The sequence below is a fragment of the Talpa occidentalis genome, unplaced genomic scaffold, assembly GCF_014898055.3.
Source record: "Talpa occidentalis isolate TD23 unplaced genomic scaffold, MPIMG_talOcc4v2.1 talOcc4.13, whole genome shotgun sequence".
Taxonomy (NCBI): Eukaryota; Metazoa; Chordata; class Mammalia; order Eulipotyphla; family Talpidae; genus Talpa; species Talpa occidentalis.
The window spans coordinates 19,590,113-19,604,275 of NW_023601322.1; the positions used below are offsets into that span (position 1 = coordinate 19,590,113).

The 14,163-nt window shown below is 45.0% G+C and overlaps 1 protein-coding gene across 3 annotated transcripts in view; it reads left to right on the forward strand.

Moving 5' to 3' along the window:
- Nucleotides 1–14,163, forward strand: part of ZBTB7C (zinc finger and BTB domain containing 7C) — a 332,722-nt gene that overhangs the window by 177,515 nt on the left and 141,044 nt on the right. The gene's annotated exons all lie outside the window — the stretch shown is intronic.

Genomic DNA, 14,163 nt, shown 5'->3' on the forward strand with positions numbered 1-14,163 from the left:
TTGATAATGGATATGTGGGGAGACTTGGATTCCTCAGGGAGAAGGAAGATGTGCTTTTTGTCACCCTGGGGCCACAGTTAGCACTGAAGTTTGCTGCTAGGTGAACCCTATTTAGAACAGTTAATTCTCATATAGGCCATTAACAGTGTGTTAAACTAAGAACTTGAATACTTCCCGGTCCATTGCTCAGTCTGCTAACGGTGCTAATCTCCAGGTGCCTGGTACTATCTGGAGAGGCTGAGAAATACAAAAGAAGCAGCAGGCCTAGACTTTATTTTAGAGGAGCTCTAGTCCCATGTGGGAGGAGAAGACCGCTGCATGCAAGACCGTTAAACTTTATGAAAGGGCTCCTGGTCCTGCCCTGACTCTGTGGTTCAGGCTGAAATGCTGGAGCATGGTTAGAGAAAACTTCCTGGGGAAGGAGAGGTGTGAACTGGGCCGATGGAGGATGGGGGCCACTCCAGGGAGGAACAGGGCAGAGGCACCAGGATGAGCACCCTAAAGATATATGGGAAGTATGTCGCTGACACGGATCTGATGGAGAGGGGAGGAAACGCAGGTGTGTGGGGGCAGGGACAGGTGGTAAAGGGTTTGAAATGTCTTCGTGAACGATCCATATGCAAAGAATTGGGATAGAAAGATGTGTCCTTCCTCTATAAAAATAAAATTAAGTTTTTGCCAGTTTGTCTGTAACTTATCACGTGAAAATGGATGCATGGATTTTTTTTTTTTTACTGAGTTGAGGTTGTATTTGAGATCACTATATTCTCTGGATAAATTATAGGAAATCCATATTGGGTATCAGTCCTCCCTATATCTCTGAGGGGGGAGAAGGGAGGCTTCTCCAGAGGACTGCAGATGGGGGCCACCCTGAGCTCCAGGCTGCAAGTCGCCAGGGCAGTGCTGCCGGGAGGGGCCCTCTGGCTTTCCCAGGAACAGCTTCTCACGTGGGGACCTCTAAGTACTATGCCCAGAGGAAGGCAGCAGGGATTTATTTATTTCACAAAGGTTAATTAATTATTTGTTCTGAGCAAGCAGGGGAAGCTCACTGGTTCTGAATCTCAAGAACAACAAGCAGTATGTATATAGTGTTATCAACAGAGCTGACGTGCAGGCTTTCTGCTGCATGTAACTGGGCATCTGATGGTGGGACCAGCCTCCCGGCTCTGCCCCACCTCCTGACCCTTTATCCTGGGAAGGGCAGTATTTGCTATGCGGTCCCATCGGGGTCTGATTTGGGGGACTCTCTGTTCTGGATGGTTAGGTTTTGCTGTGCTGGCCTTCGTGGGATATATAGTATCAGCCTGGTAGTCATTGAAAGGTGGTTCTGGTTCTGCCCTTAAAAAGGGAGGCTCATATGTACTTCTACTGCCAGGAACAACCTTCTGGAAGGTGTCCTATTAGAGCCGTTGTAATTTGTGACCCCTAGAAGCAGAGCCTGAGACAGGAGTTCAGAAACACACGTACATGCTATGATGCGTCAGGTGAAATGTGATGGATCAAGGAAAAGCTCTAGGAGAAAGTTGTGAGGGGAGGAAAGGGAGCTGATAAGGAGGGAAGAGTGGAGTAAGGATGTTTGAGGGCAAGTCTCTCCTTGACTTGATCTGCATCAGTGTGGTGATGTGGCGCCGTGGTGATGTTTGGTTGGTGGTCAGGGATGGGCCCTCATTAGTCATCAACCACCCCCTTCGCCAATGGTTTTGCTGGCACAACTGCCAAGACATCATCTTAAACAAGAACAAGGGTCCAGAGAAAATGCCGAGTGAAAGCAGCTGGGGAGTGGGTATCCCACAGATAAAGATGTGGGGTGGAGGCATCAGCCTCATTTCCTACCTTGCCTGCAACTGCTAGGATGACGAAGACAGCTGAATGCAGTTTTCACTTGACCCAGCAGTGATTTTCATGTAGAAGTTTGTATTTTAAAAATACAGGTATTAAAACAGAAATCAGTGGTGTCAAAGTCTGTTTTCACTGAAACAACGATGTGTTTTTTAAAACGTAATTTTATTCTGAAGAAGTAATGCAGTCCCATGGCTCAAAATTCCCTCAAGGTATACTATGAAAGTTTCTTTACCACCTCTGTCCCCCAGCAGCCTGGCTCCTCTCCAGGTGACAACGAATATTACCAGGGTTTTGGGTTACTTCCCAATGACAATCTTTGCACACCGACAATGGTGTGGTTTAGATGTCAAAATTTTGGTGAGTGTGGAGCAGTAATGAAGGCACCACTGTCTTGGTCCTCAGGAATCAGCAGTCAGGGTTATTCCAGAAGGGGTTGAACTGCAGTTGGCTTGTCTTTGTAAAGAAAGAGCAATTCACCCTGTCAGCGCTCAGTGGAATATTGAAAATGCATAAAAACTTTGCAAACATTTCCAGACTCCTTAGAGTTGCTGTATAAACAATTGATACAAGAATTGCAAATTATTATTTCCTATTAAAGTGAATTACATATAAAGAGTTTGAAAGGCTATATTACAACCCTTGGAATTCCCAAATAGTTTAAATAATTTAAAATTTCACTCAATTCACAGTTTAGTTGAAATGATTGCCGTCTCAATGCATGGATATTATTTGCATATTGTTTGAAGACTTCCTGAAATACGTATTGTTTCCAAAGTGTGTTTATACCTACCACAGTGCCAGCGCCCTGTGCTTTTTCACTATAGGTTCCTTTGATGAAGCCTTTGTTGTCATTTGGAGATACTCTCTCCACCTAGATGCTGGTCAGTGATGGAGTAGGTACCTTTGTTGGGAGCTCCCTGTTGGAGGAGTTGAAAGAGCAACTGGGTCATCTGTCAACAGAGTTACATAGAAAATCTACCCTTCTTGACAGGCAGGTTTAGTAGACTTCCAAGGTCTTGTCATAGCTGAGCTAGTCTTTGCAGCTTCATTGCCATTATGGCTTTTATAGGCCATTTCCCCCGTTTGGAATCCAGGTTATGAGATTCACACTGAATGCTTAGCTACTGAATTTTGGGTCCACAGGTTTTGTCCAATGCTTTTAAAGTCCAAAAAGAACTTATTTTGTAATCTCATAGGCCTGGCATATGTTTTTTTTTTTTTGCAAACCAGTTCTCTCCTCTCACCTTCCCTCATGTCTACACCCTCTCTCAGGTTGCAAGAAAATCCTCTAACATGTGCATGACCCGTTCAAGCCCTGAGAGGGATTTCGGTGGCACCCCCGTGAGGCAATGAAAAAAAATCTCATTTCCGTCCGAGAAATAGAATCATTATCTTGATTGAAATAATATCTTTCCTCAACCTGCGACCAGATAAAGCATCAAATTGGTGGAGTTTCCTTATCATTGCAGAGTTTGCAGAACACAGAGTAATGGCCTGTCAGCTGCCTCTGGTGGGGTAGCTGCTGTAAGGCAGAGCCTACAGCTCCTGGCCTGATTTGGATTATACAACTGGTGCGATGTAAAACAATTCCATTAATAACAAATACTGCATTAGAAGGAGAAGATAGGATAGAACCTAGAACTGCATAAGCTATCAGTGCAACTGTCCCTATTGTGATGGTGGTTGGTTCTAGTTAGACACCATATAACATGTATGAGAATTTGCAGGAGACACTGAAAACTGTAGATGTTCTCATATTTTTCTGATGTGAATGCTCTAGAATCCCAGTGCCCACTGGGCTGAAGTTTCCCAGGACTGCAGCAGAATAATAAAGCAACTGGGCTTAAGAAGGTGAACTGGATCCTAGTTTTGGAAGGAAAATGGGGCAGCCAGCAGCCAGCAAACCAACTTCTGTGGCGAAGAGTCGAGTTGTGGGCAGGGGCTCTGAATTCTAGCCCAAACCCACCATCACTATCAAGCTGCTTTGGGCTTTTGAGGCTCAGTCTCCTCATTGTTCAGAGAGGGTAGCATGAGTGTGTCAGAAGGGGGTGAGACCACCTATGTGCAAAGTCCAGGTATACCGTGTTCCCTAGAGGGGAGGCTCCTCTGGGTCCTGTTGGGTCTCCAGATGTCAACATGCTGAGTCCCAAGGGGACTCTTCTCTTGCTGCTTAACTCCACATAACTTCTGCATCAAAAGAAGTTTTCTTGAGGCTTAGGAAGCAACAGGATAGAGTGTACTACAAAGAGCTGAGCTATTACCACCCTCACTACCAGCTTCACCTATCAAAATGAAGGGGGTGACTCAAGGTGATTAGTGGTAGACATTTTTGAGTGCTTACTCTGTGATAGGCATATTCTAACCACTTTACATGCATTTACTCACTTAATCCTCACAACACTTAATCCTCACAACAGAGTAATGGCCTGTCAGCAGCCTCTGGTGGGGTGGCTGCTGTAAGGCAGAGCCTACAGCTCCTGGCCTGATTTGGATTATACAACTGGTGCAATGAGAATAATTCCATTAATAACAAATATCATTGCATCAGAAGGAGAAGATAGGACGGAACCTAGAACTGCCTAAGCTATCAATGCAACTGTCCCTGTTGCGGTGGTGGTTGGTTCTAGTTAGACACCATATAACATGTAAGGTGTCTTTCCCATTAAAAACTTGTAATATCTGCCTGTTACATGTGAGAAGAAGCAGAGAGGTTAAGTAAATTTCCCAGGTTACACAGCTCATAAGTGGGATTTGAAGACATTCGGGTAGGAGCTTTTGAGAACTTAAAAGAGACTATATCTGGGCTAAATAATGCGTGTAGTTCAAACATTTTGAACTTTCATCAGATCTTAAACTATAATGTTGGGATAGGGAGAAACAATGATATCTCTGTAACGTTCCAGGGGTCATAGAGGTGATTCCTGGGATAGATGTGGGAGGGTGAATGCCAGATCTGGTGTACCTGGTTTAGATCTTCCCTTCGCAGGGTACAGGCTGTGTGCACCCTGTAGAGCAACGATGTGAATGGAGCCACCCCACACTCACCCCCTATCTGGGCATCCCCCCATCTTCCTGCATAGCCCCCCCTTGTTCTAAGGGTTATGCTGTCTGCTAAGACTCTCCTAGAGAAGGAAACTCTCCCCCCAAACCCACCCCATGCCCACTTCTCCCCCTTCTTCCCCCAGCATGACATAGTGAAGTGAAAGCCCAAATCTTCAGGATCTTGTTTTCAAGTGGAGTTCTGGCCTGCCAGTGAGTGTGCCTGATTACCATGGTAATCACCAGTCGAATGGAGTGATTTTATAATACATTTTCATAAGAAATATGAACAGGTGTGCAGGGGAAATCAACATTTATCAACAAGATAGGTCTTGGGAGATTAATGTGAACTTAGGATTGCTCAAGGAAACAAAAAGGAGAAAGCATTGTTGTCTCCCCTTGCAGGAAAGGTCCTTCCAGCATTCTCTCTGACCACTTTGTGCCCCTCTGCCCTCCCACCCTGGCCTCTGAGTTTTTCAATCACATCCTCCTGACCTTTCCCTCTCCTCTCATTCTAGTGCTTAGCTATCTGTCAAATCCCATCTCCTCCGGGAAGCCTCCCTTGATCCACTCAGCCCCAGGAACCTCTGATCATATGTAGCCCACCTGTGTGGTCTTCAGAGCTTCCCACAAGCTGGAAATCCCTTCCCGCCCGCGCCCCGGGACATGCATTCATCCTCTTGGCAGCCAGGGCCACCAGGCACAGAGCCCACTGAGTCAACTCTTATCAGTTGGGCGCTCTGGTTCCTCCCCAGTCCTCAAGGAGGATGAGCCTCCACAGAGCTAAGAACATCACTGTCTTCCTAGGGAATCAGTTAAGAACATTGCCATGACACCTCTGGGTGGCTATTGTTCAGAGTGCCCACAGCTGGATGTGGGGTTTTTTTTTTTTTTGTGCTAGAGAAATAAATTTCATTTGTGTTGTGGTAAGATAAGGCAGCAGTGGGCATCCAGAAAACATGCAAAGCAGTTTTGATTTCTCAGAGTCCTGAGTCATCACCGCTTTCTAATCAGTTCTGGCTCTCAACCTGGCAAGCCACACTCCTGGGATCAGGAGGGGCCTTTCCGCTTCTCCCTGGACCACTCTGTGCTCCAGGAGCTCAAGAGACACAATGGGCCACTGCCTCGCCCTGGGCCTCCAAGAGCCTCAGACACAGCCAGTCAGGTTTCTGTCACTGTGAGCGGGAGACCAGAGCGACTTGATAGAGGCATCACATGAAAGACCTTCTTCACTTTCAAGTTGGACAAAGCGTAAGAGAAGTTGCCAGACCCGCTGAGGATGATGCGAGAGGCATTAGCTAATATGATTTTAATAGAATGAATAATAATAAAGAGCCCCAAGTGTCTCTCGGAACTAATTTTGAAGAACATGTCATGCCACGTGTTCTTCTAGTTGAATTGGGCTCCTAAAGCGTTGATAACAAAAGCTTTAAACCAGAAGAAAAGGCATTCTTCCATCAACTTTCTGTCTTTTATTCCCTTCTTGTAATGCTTCTCACTTAACAGTAACTTGTGAAAAGATGAAATAAAGTTGGAACAGGGAGCCATGAGCCCCAGAAGGAGGCCTCAAGTGGCCTTTGCTTTTGTTCTGCCTGTGAATATCCTCACGGTGGGATCCTTTCAGGGTGTGGAAATGTGGGCCTCTCAGGCAGACAAACACCAAACATTTACCGGGGAGGGCAAGCCTCCCTCCACAGGTGCCCACGTCAGGCCTGGCAGGCGGGAAGTGGGTGGGGTAGTCAAAGGGGGCAATTTGAAGGGAGCTGAGGTCAAGGCCAATGCGTGATATTGGGAACCCATAGCACCCAGTTCGGCACCCCAGGGAAGTAACAGTGGCGAGTGGCTAGCCCTTGGCGCTGAAGGGGCAAGGAGGAGGCTGCCAAAAGTGGAGACAGTGAGGGCACGATGGAGGAGACGACCTCGCCTGGGCTGTGACCTGAGGCGCTCTGGCAGTCAGGGAGACAGGTGTTAAACACCGGACCCTCCAGGCTCCTCCTGGGGACCCAGTTGACCTAACCCACAGGAGGGAAGGTGAGGCAGTCTGTGATCTGTAGGGCCAACCTCTGAGCAGAGGGCAGAGAGTCAACATGGAGGGGCAATTGGAGATAGCGAGCGGCTCTGTGCTTCTGCCTCTTCCCCAAATGACAGGGGACCCCACTAGGGCAGACCCAGCGTCCTTGTCAGGGCAGGCCGAATATAAGGGCCCATCTCAGGGCTTCCAAGAGAGAAACCACCCCAAAGAAACTGGCCCCTCCTCAGCCTATTCTCTGGCATCACAGTTCTTTTCAGCAGAATAAAACTGTCCTTAAGGTAACGGCCATAGTGAATCCACGCTGAAAAGGCACATCTGATCCCTTAGGAGAAGGAGCTGAGATAGGAAAGGCCAACTTTCAAAAGGTGCCATGGAAGCCACTAGAAGTGAGCTCTGGAAGAAGCTGCCAGATAAGGGGAAGGGACTTCCTAGGTGAGGAACTATCTGGGCGAAGGCACAGACACAGAGCACTGAGTCACCCCCATGACACTGAGTTACCCCCAGATAGTTTGCTTGTCCCAGGCAGAGACCCCTGCAGCTCTTGGAACTGCAGGCAGCTCTCAGCTCCCTGCAGGGGTTTATGATGATAGTAAAAAACGATGCCAGTAGAGAAACAGCTTGTGTTGATCCAGGCTTTTCTGTGACCAGGCCTAAAGCAAGCACTTGCAGCATAATGTTTGTTATCCAACTGCCACATGGGGGATGGCCCTACAGAGGAAGAGCAGACAGAGGGGAAAGGCACTCTGAACCCAGATGGCTAACTTTCAGAAGTAAGCCCTTGGCCTGGCTGTCCATTGGGGCTCCCCCAGTTGAGGAGAGTATGTACCTGCAGAGAAGGGTATGTCGTTCAAATGTTGGAACATACATTGAAAAGGATTTTAGTTGGAACAAATTTCAAATTACAGAAAAAAAAAAAATGATAGAACTAAAACCCATATGCCCTTAATCTCTAAACTCACCTATTGTTAAAATGTAACACTATTTCCTCTATCATTTACACTTGTTCTATCACACACACACACACACACACACACACACACACACATTTGTCTGAACCCTTTGAGGGAAGTCATCCCAAGTATTTCAGTACATGTTTCCTAAGGACAGGAATAGACTCTGACATAATCAGTGTGGTTGATCAGTGCATTTGACATTAATACACACTCATATCCAATTACTGCTCTAGCCCTTGTGTTTCAGTTTCAGCAGTTAACTTCATAATGCCCTTGATGACGCGTCCCCTCCAATAGAGTGGCCCTGGCATCAAGTTGGTTGGTCTCTGGTCTCCTAGAACATTTTCACAGCCTTTCTTTGTGTTTTATGACTTTGGCATTTTTGAAGAGTACAATGCCTCCTTCTTATTTTGAATAAAATACTCCTCATTTGGGGTTTGTCTGATGCTTCCTTGTCATTAGGTCCACCGTATGTGTCCTCCTGTCTATGCAATCAGTCACACCAGGAGGGGCTCACAGGTCCTTACTGGTCTTTACTGGTGAGGTTAATTTTGATCTCACAAAAAAGTATTGTTTGATTTTCCCACCTTATGATTTCTGACTTTTTTCCCTCTCTTATAATATCAATCTATGGGAAGGCACTTAAAATCACACAGGTACCCTGCTCCTTGTCAGTGTCCCCTAGATGTAGCATTCATTGATTACTCTTGTCTGATCCCACTTTAACGTGGTGATTTAGAAATGGTGCTTGTCCTTGGACTTCGCTGTGGCGCAGCGGGTTGAACGCAGCACTGTGAAGCTGTCCGCAGCCTCTGCAGCGTGGGTTTGATTCCTGGCTGGCCAGGGAGATTCCTATATGGCGAGGCAGACCTCTCATGTCTGGCCCGCTGCTCCCCTCAGCGGTGTATTTCACTCAGTCTGCCTGTTGCTCCCCACTCTGTCTCTGGTGAATCCTCTCACCTCCTTCATCTCTGGCCTGTGCCCCAGCTCTTGTATGCATAAATAAATAAATCTTAAAAAAATAATAGTGCTTGTCCGGCTCCAGCGTTCCCCCAGATTCACCAATCAGCTCTTGGCATTTTGCCACAGGAATAGGGTGTAATTATACTGTTAGCAATCTACATTTACGATTGTAAGCAACAAATGTATTTATTTGTCTGTTGTCTGCGTGGACTAGTGAATTTCTGTTTTTCCAATAGTGTGTAATTTCTGATTGTGCTCAATTATTTTAGTGCTTAAATAGTCCCTATTTTGACCCACGGGAACCCCTACTAGCTGACTCCATGTTATTTTGATACATCACCTCCCTGTCTTGGAGCGCTGTCTTACTTTTTGGCATAGCAAGAGGTCTTGTATCTGCCCTGCACTAGTCCTGTGATCAATCATTTCTCTTGGGAGCCCTGCTTCTTTTAGTGGGGAGTGTTACTAGACACCAAGATCCAGGCTCCAGGCGTGCGCATTGCTGTTGATTGGATATCTTGACCCTTTCAGGAGAATCAGCTAGGAAATACATTCCTACATGCAGACATAGACATACACATACCTTTCATACATAATGATATGTGCATATAAACATGCATGTAAGCATGCTTGTATGCTTACATATCATATGTTAGAAATCACGGTTGTAGAAGAATATTCAGAGTTATACACCAGTGTTACCTCAGTTGAAAAAAAAAAATCATGAGTCCACTCTGACATCTACAATTCCAACCCACCACCACAGGTTTGCTCTTGTCTTCGTCAGTCCATATTTACATATGTTTTTCTTCCACAGTGAAAACCTAGGCTTCCAAAACCATCAACACATTCACCCATTTGTGCAACCCTGTATTACATCTAAAATAGTGCCAGAGTTGCTTCAACAAACCCTCACCCCCAACCCACCCTACTGTGTTCCTTGTTGGTTATAATATTTGTTTGAAATAGAGCCAGGTTCATTTTTTTTTTTTTTTTCAGTTTGCTTTCAGTTTTAGGGGTATTTTTTTCTTTGTCATTCTTTCTGGTTTTATTTTATTTTATGTATATATACAGAAAATGTTAGAAAACACTAACATACTTTCAAAGGTCAAAACTATACAAACAGGAACACTAAGAGATATCACCTTCGATATTCCTTCTTTGCCATCTTTTATTATAGGTAATCAGCTTAATTGGTTTAAACTTTCTTCTGTTGCTTTTTCTAAAGGTAAGCAAATTCTTCTATTTTAAATATTCTCTTTTTTACACAAAAGATAGTATGTTTGATATGCTGTTTTTGTATTTTGCTTTATAGATTTAATATTATCTCCTGGAAATCACTCCATACCGGTGCATAGAGGTCTTTCTCATTGTTTCTCTTGGCTACATAGTACTCCACTCAACTGCAAATCATGGTTCACTCTACCACGTACCTACCTGTGATGGTTCAGGGGATATCTCCTATTTTACAGTTACAATAATGCTGCAGTGCTTGTGCATATGTGTTTCATATGCTTAGAAGTGTGTCTTCAGGCTAAATTTCTGGGACTGGGATTACTGGGCTGCAGAACCAATGTGCTTGTAGTTTTGTTAGGTTTGTTAAGTATGTTAGCTTGGTTGTTCCCAGATAGTTCTCCACGGGATTGTGCCTGCTTGCATTTGACCTGTTTCCTTACCACCTTGCCAACCAAAAGGATTGCCAATTTTTTGGGGTTTTTGCCAATCTCCTCAGTGTGAAGTGGTATCTCAGTGCAGTTTTCATTTGCATTTCTTTTATTATGAATGAAGTTGAACTTTTCCCCTATGTTTAAGGAAAATATTTATATTACTTTTGTGAGGTGTCTCTTTTTTGCCCATTTTCCTATTGTCCACTTGTCTATTGGATTTTGGTTCTCTGACCTTTAATTTTAAGGAGTTTTTTAAAAATATATACCAGTGATATTAATCCTTTACCTAGGCATATGTGGTAAATATTCTCTTCCAATTTATCTTTGGCTTTACTTACTGTGTTTTCCACATAATAAAAAAATCTTTTATGTGGTCAAATCATCAATCTTTTCTTTTACTGCCTGTAGATTTTCAGTCATGTATTAATAGCCTTTTCTTAGACACAGGATGTAAGAGAATTCACCCAATTAAAAACATAATTTTAATGGTTATATAATATTCCATTGAAAAGATAAATCATTTTTTAGACAGGGTTCCTTCCACTATCTGAAAGTAGAATATTCCTATTTGGTTTAAACTGGCAGGTTATTTTTTTGGATCTGGGAAAATGCTCAAAATTTTTTCCACATACATAAATGGTCATAGTGTTCCCAAACCCCAAAAATAACCTACCAGATCATACCAAATAGGAACATTCTACTTACAGATAGCAGGGGAACCTGTCAATGCTAAAAGGCAGATTAGTCCCTGAGCAAATGGGACAGAGGGCAGAAGAGTGCAGAGGGGAAGCAAGTGGAAGGTTGGAGGTATGGAAGTTCTACATCTCTTTGGGTTTGGGGTGGGGACAGAGGAAAGGAGGTCTCCCATGTGAACACCCATGCAAGGAATCAAATCCAGCCCCTAGGACATAGCCAGTGTCAGGGCCTGCCCGGGCACTATGGGAACTCCAGGGTAGGGAGCGAGAGGTTCTTTGGGCAGAGGGACACTGGAGCAGGACCAGCGTCCAGGGTGGTTAAAATTTCAGGAGGCCCCATTCTCAGGTCCATGCAAGTACAGGATCCTGGCACTTCTTTGGGGAGAAGCAGGACTAGAACTGGGGCAGGAGGAAAGGCAGAAGGTGGACGGTGGGCCAGAGGAGGGTAATTTCAGCCCTGACTGAGCATGCAGAAGGGGCAGCGGCGAGCTGTGGGACAGGTGGGGTAAGGACACTCATCTCTATCCAGCGCTCTGTCCCCTCTAGCCCCCAACCCTAGAAAGGGGGCATGCTTGTGAGCTTCTGCTCACAGTGTTTGCTCTCTGAACTAGAGAAAAAACAAAAAACGAGGAGGCAGGAGATGGGGCGAGAGCAGCAAGCCCTTGGCCTGGTCACTTCCCTGCCCTTCCCACCACCAGCAGCAGGCCTGGTGAAGGCCCAGCAGCACAGGGGCAAGTTTCTCATTCAGTTTTGAATCCCCCCAAATGCAGAGCACAGAGCATTGTGGACAATGGGCTGAGCTGTGAAATGCAAATGAAAGTCTTTAGAGACAGGAAGGATTAAAATTGAACTCCAGCTGGACTCTTGCTGAGTGGCCTTGAGAAAGCCATTTAACCTGTCTGAGTCATTATTTGTTAAATTCAAGGATCATATCTGCCTTTCAGGGCCTTTACACCAGATAAAGTAGACTATAGGCCAAGTACAGAGCCCAACAGCCAGTAGACCTGCTTTCATTCATTCACAGACACTCACTTATGCCTACTCTGTGCCAGGCAGCCAGATGGCAACAAGCTGTGACTGGAGTTCAGGTATATGGTGATATTGGGCCTGCTCTGTTAAGTTCGGCTGGATACAAGCATCCCTGTGCTCAAGGTGCTAGAAGTCACTCCCATGATGGGAGTGGGTTTTCCAGGTCCTTCCAGCTATACAACTCTGAGGTGAGCTCTTAGAATTTGGTGGAGGATCTGGCTTAGGTGGGAAGTGAGGAGAGAAAAGGGGAATTCCAAAGACACACTATGAGATCAGAAATTCCTGATCTCACACTGTTCTCCATGGGTCACACCCATTGCTCTCTGGGGTTTGATGCCAGAGTGAGCCTGGGTTCCTCCTTTGGGAAGATTAGGTCCGGCCTAGCTAGGTGAGACACCAGGACACCTTTTCTGTGGGGCTTTAAGATGAGGGCATGGAAGTGCTGGAGCCCAGGACACTTGGAGAGTGAATGTGGCATTCTTACCATTTTAAGGGGAAACACATGTAAAATGGGACTTTCCTAGCAAACATGAGACTTCAGGGGTCAATATAATGGGCTATTTTTTCTCCTCTCCATTTCCCCCATGGTAACATGGAAGACTTCATGACTCTGTCCAGGTAACGGATGAGTTGGGGAGCCCTTAGCATACCACTTCACCTTCCCAGCTCTTAGCTTCCTTCCATAAATTTCATTCATTCATTCTGCAGATCTTGTTCTGTGCCTTCCATGTGGAAGATAACGTCTCATGTGCTTAGAGGTTCAAAAGTGACCATGACAGGGCCTGGCCTTCCTATGACACCCTCAGACCTCTGGTGTACCCGCCCTACTCCAGTGACAAGCTCTGGTGCATAAAGTCATGTGGTCAAGTTTGGGGAGCCAAGACATAAGGGTAAGGCTGTCTCTGAAAAGTGTCCAACTGAGTAGGGCAGAAAATAGCAAGTAAAATACATAAGGAGATGGTGAACATGTGCCCATTTTATGGGCAAGCAGCCTGAGGTTCAAAGAGATGGCATAATGGGCTCAGTAGCATATAGCCAAGAGGTGGTAGTTGAGATATTTGTACCCTTATGCCTGACTGTTGAGTCTGTGATCTTTCCTTAAACATCAGCTTTCTATTGTCTAAACTTTGCTTGTGTTTTCTGGCCCCCTGTGACACAGGGGTGCCCTCAGCCTCCATAGTGACACTCACTGAGGGCTACTGGGGGGCTACCCTCAGCTACTTCCCCTCATGCTCTCAGACTCCACAGCTGGGAGATGGATCCAGTAAAACTTCTGTTTCTAATCAGCTGGAGTAGAGGGGTGGTGAAAAACATTCTGAGGGGGTGGCAAACATACGGGACTGCTCAGAGAAGGGTGAAGTTATAAGGAGACAGGCACTAATGCAAAAGATACAAGACCAAGAAATACTATTTTTTATGTAACTTTCATTAAAATATTAACTAGAATATTATGCCAGAGCAAATGAGTTGTCTGGGGTCCCTGAAGACAGTTGACTAGATCTCAGACCTTTAGTTCTTAGATTTAGTGTCCTTCCTCTGAAATATCTGCCCCCTCCCCGCTGTTTCTTCATAAGTACCTAATAACTGGTTTTTATATTTTAAAAAATCATTAGTGAGATTGAACAGCTTAAATAACTTTAGTGGACACCTATGATTTTTCATGAAAAATCTTCATGAATTTTCTGATTTATTTTTTAGGAACTCTGTATATTCCAGATATAAGCCTTTGTCTGTTACCTACAACAGAGATACCTTCTCCCAGCCTGTTAAATTTTTTGCTTGTGTGATATCTTTATCATAGAAAAGTTCTGAGCTTTTATTTAATCAAATCTATCACCTTTCTTCCTGTATGGCTTGTGGGGTTGAGGAATACCTGCACATAGACCATGTAAATTTGTCAAAAACAAATTTAACCAGTTTCAGGATCTGAAAGCTTTGGTATAGGG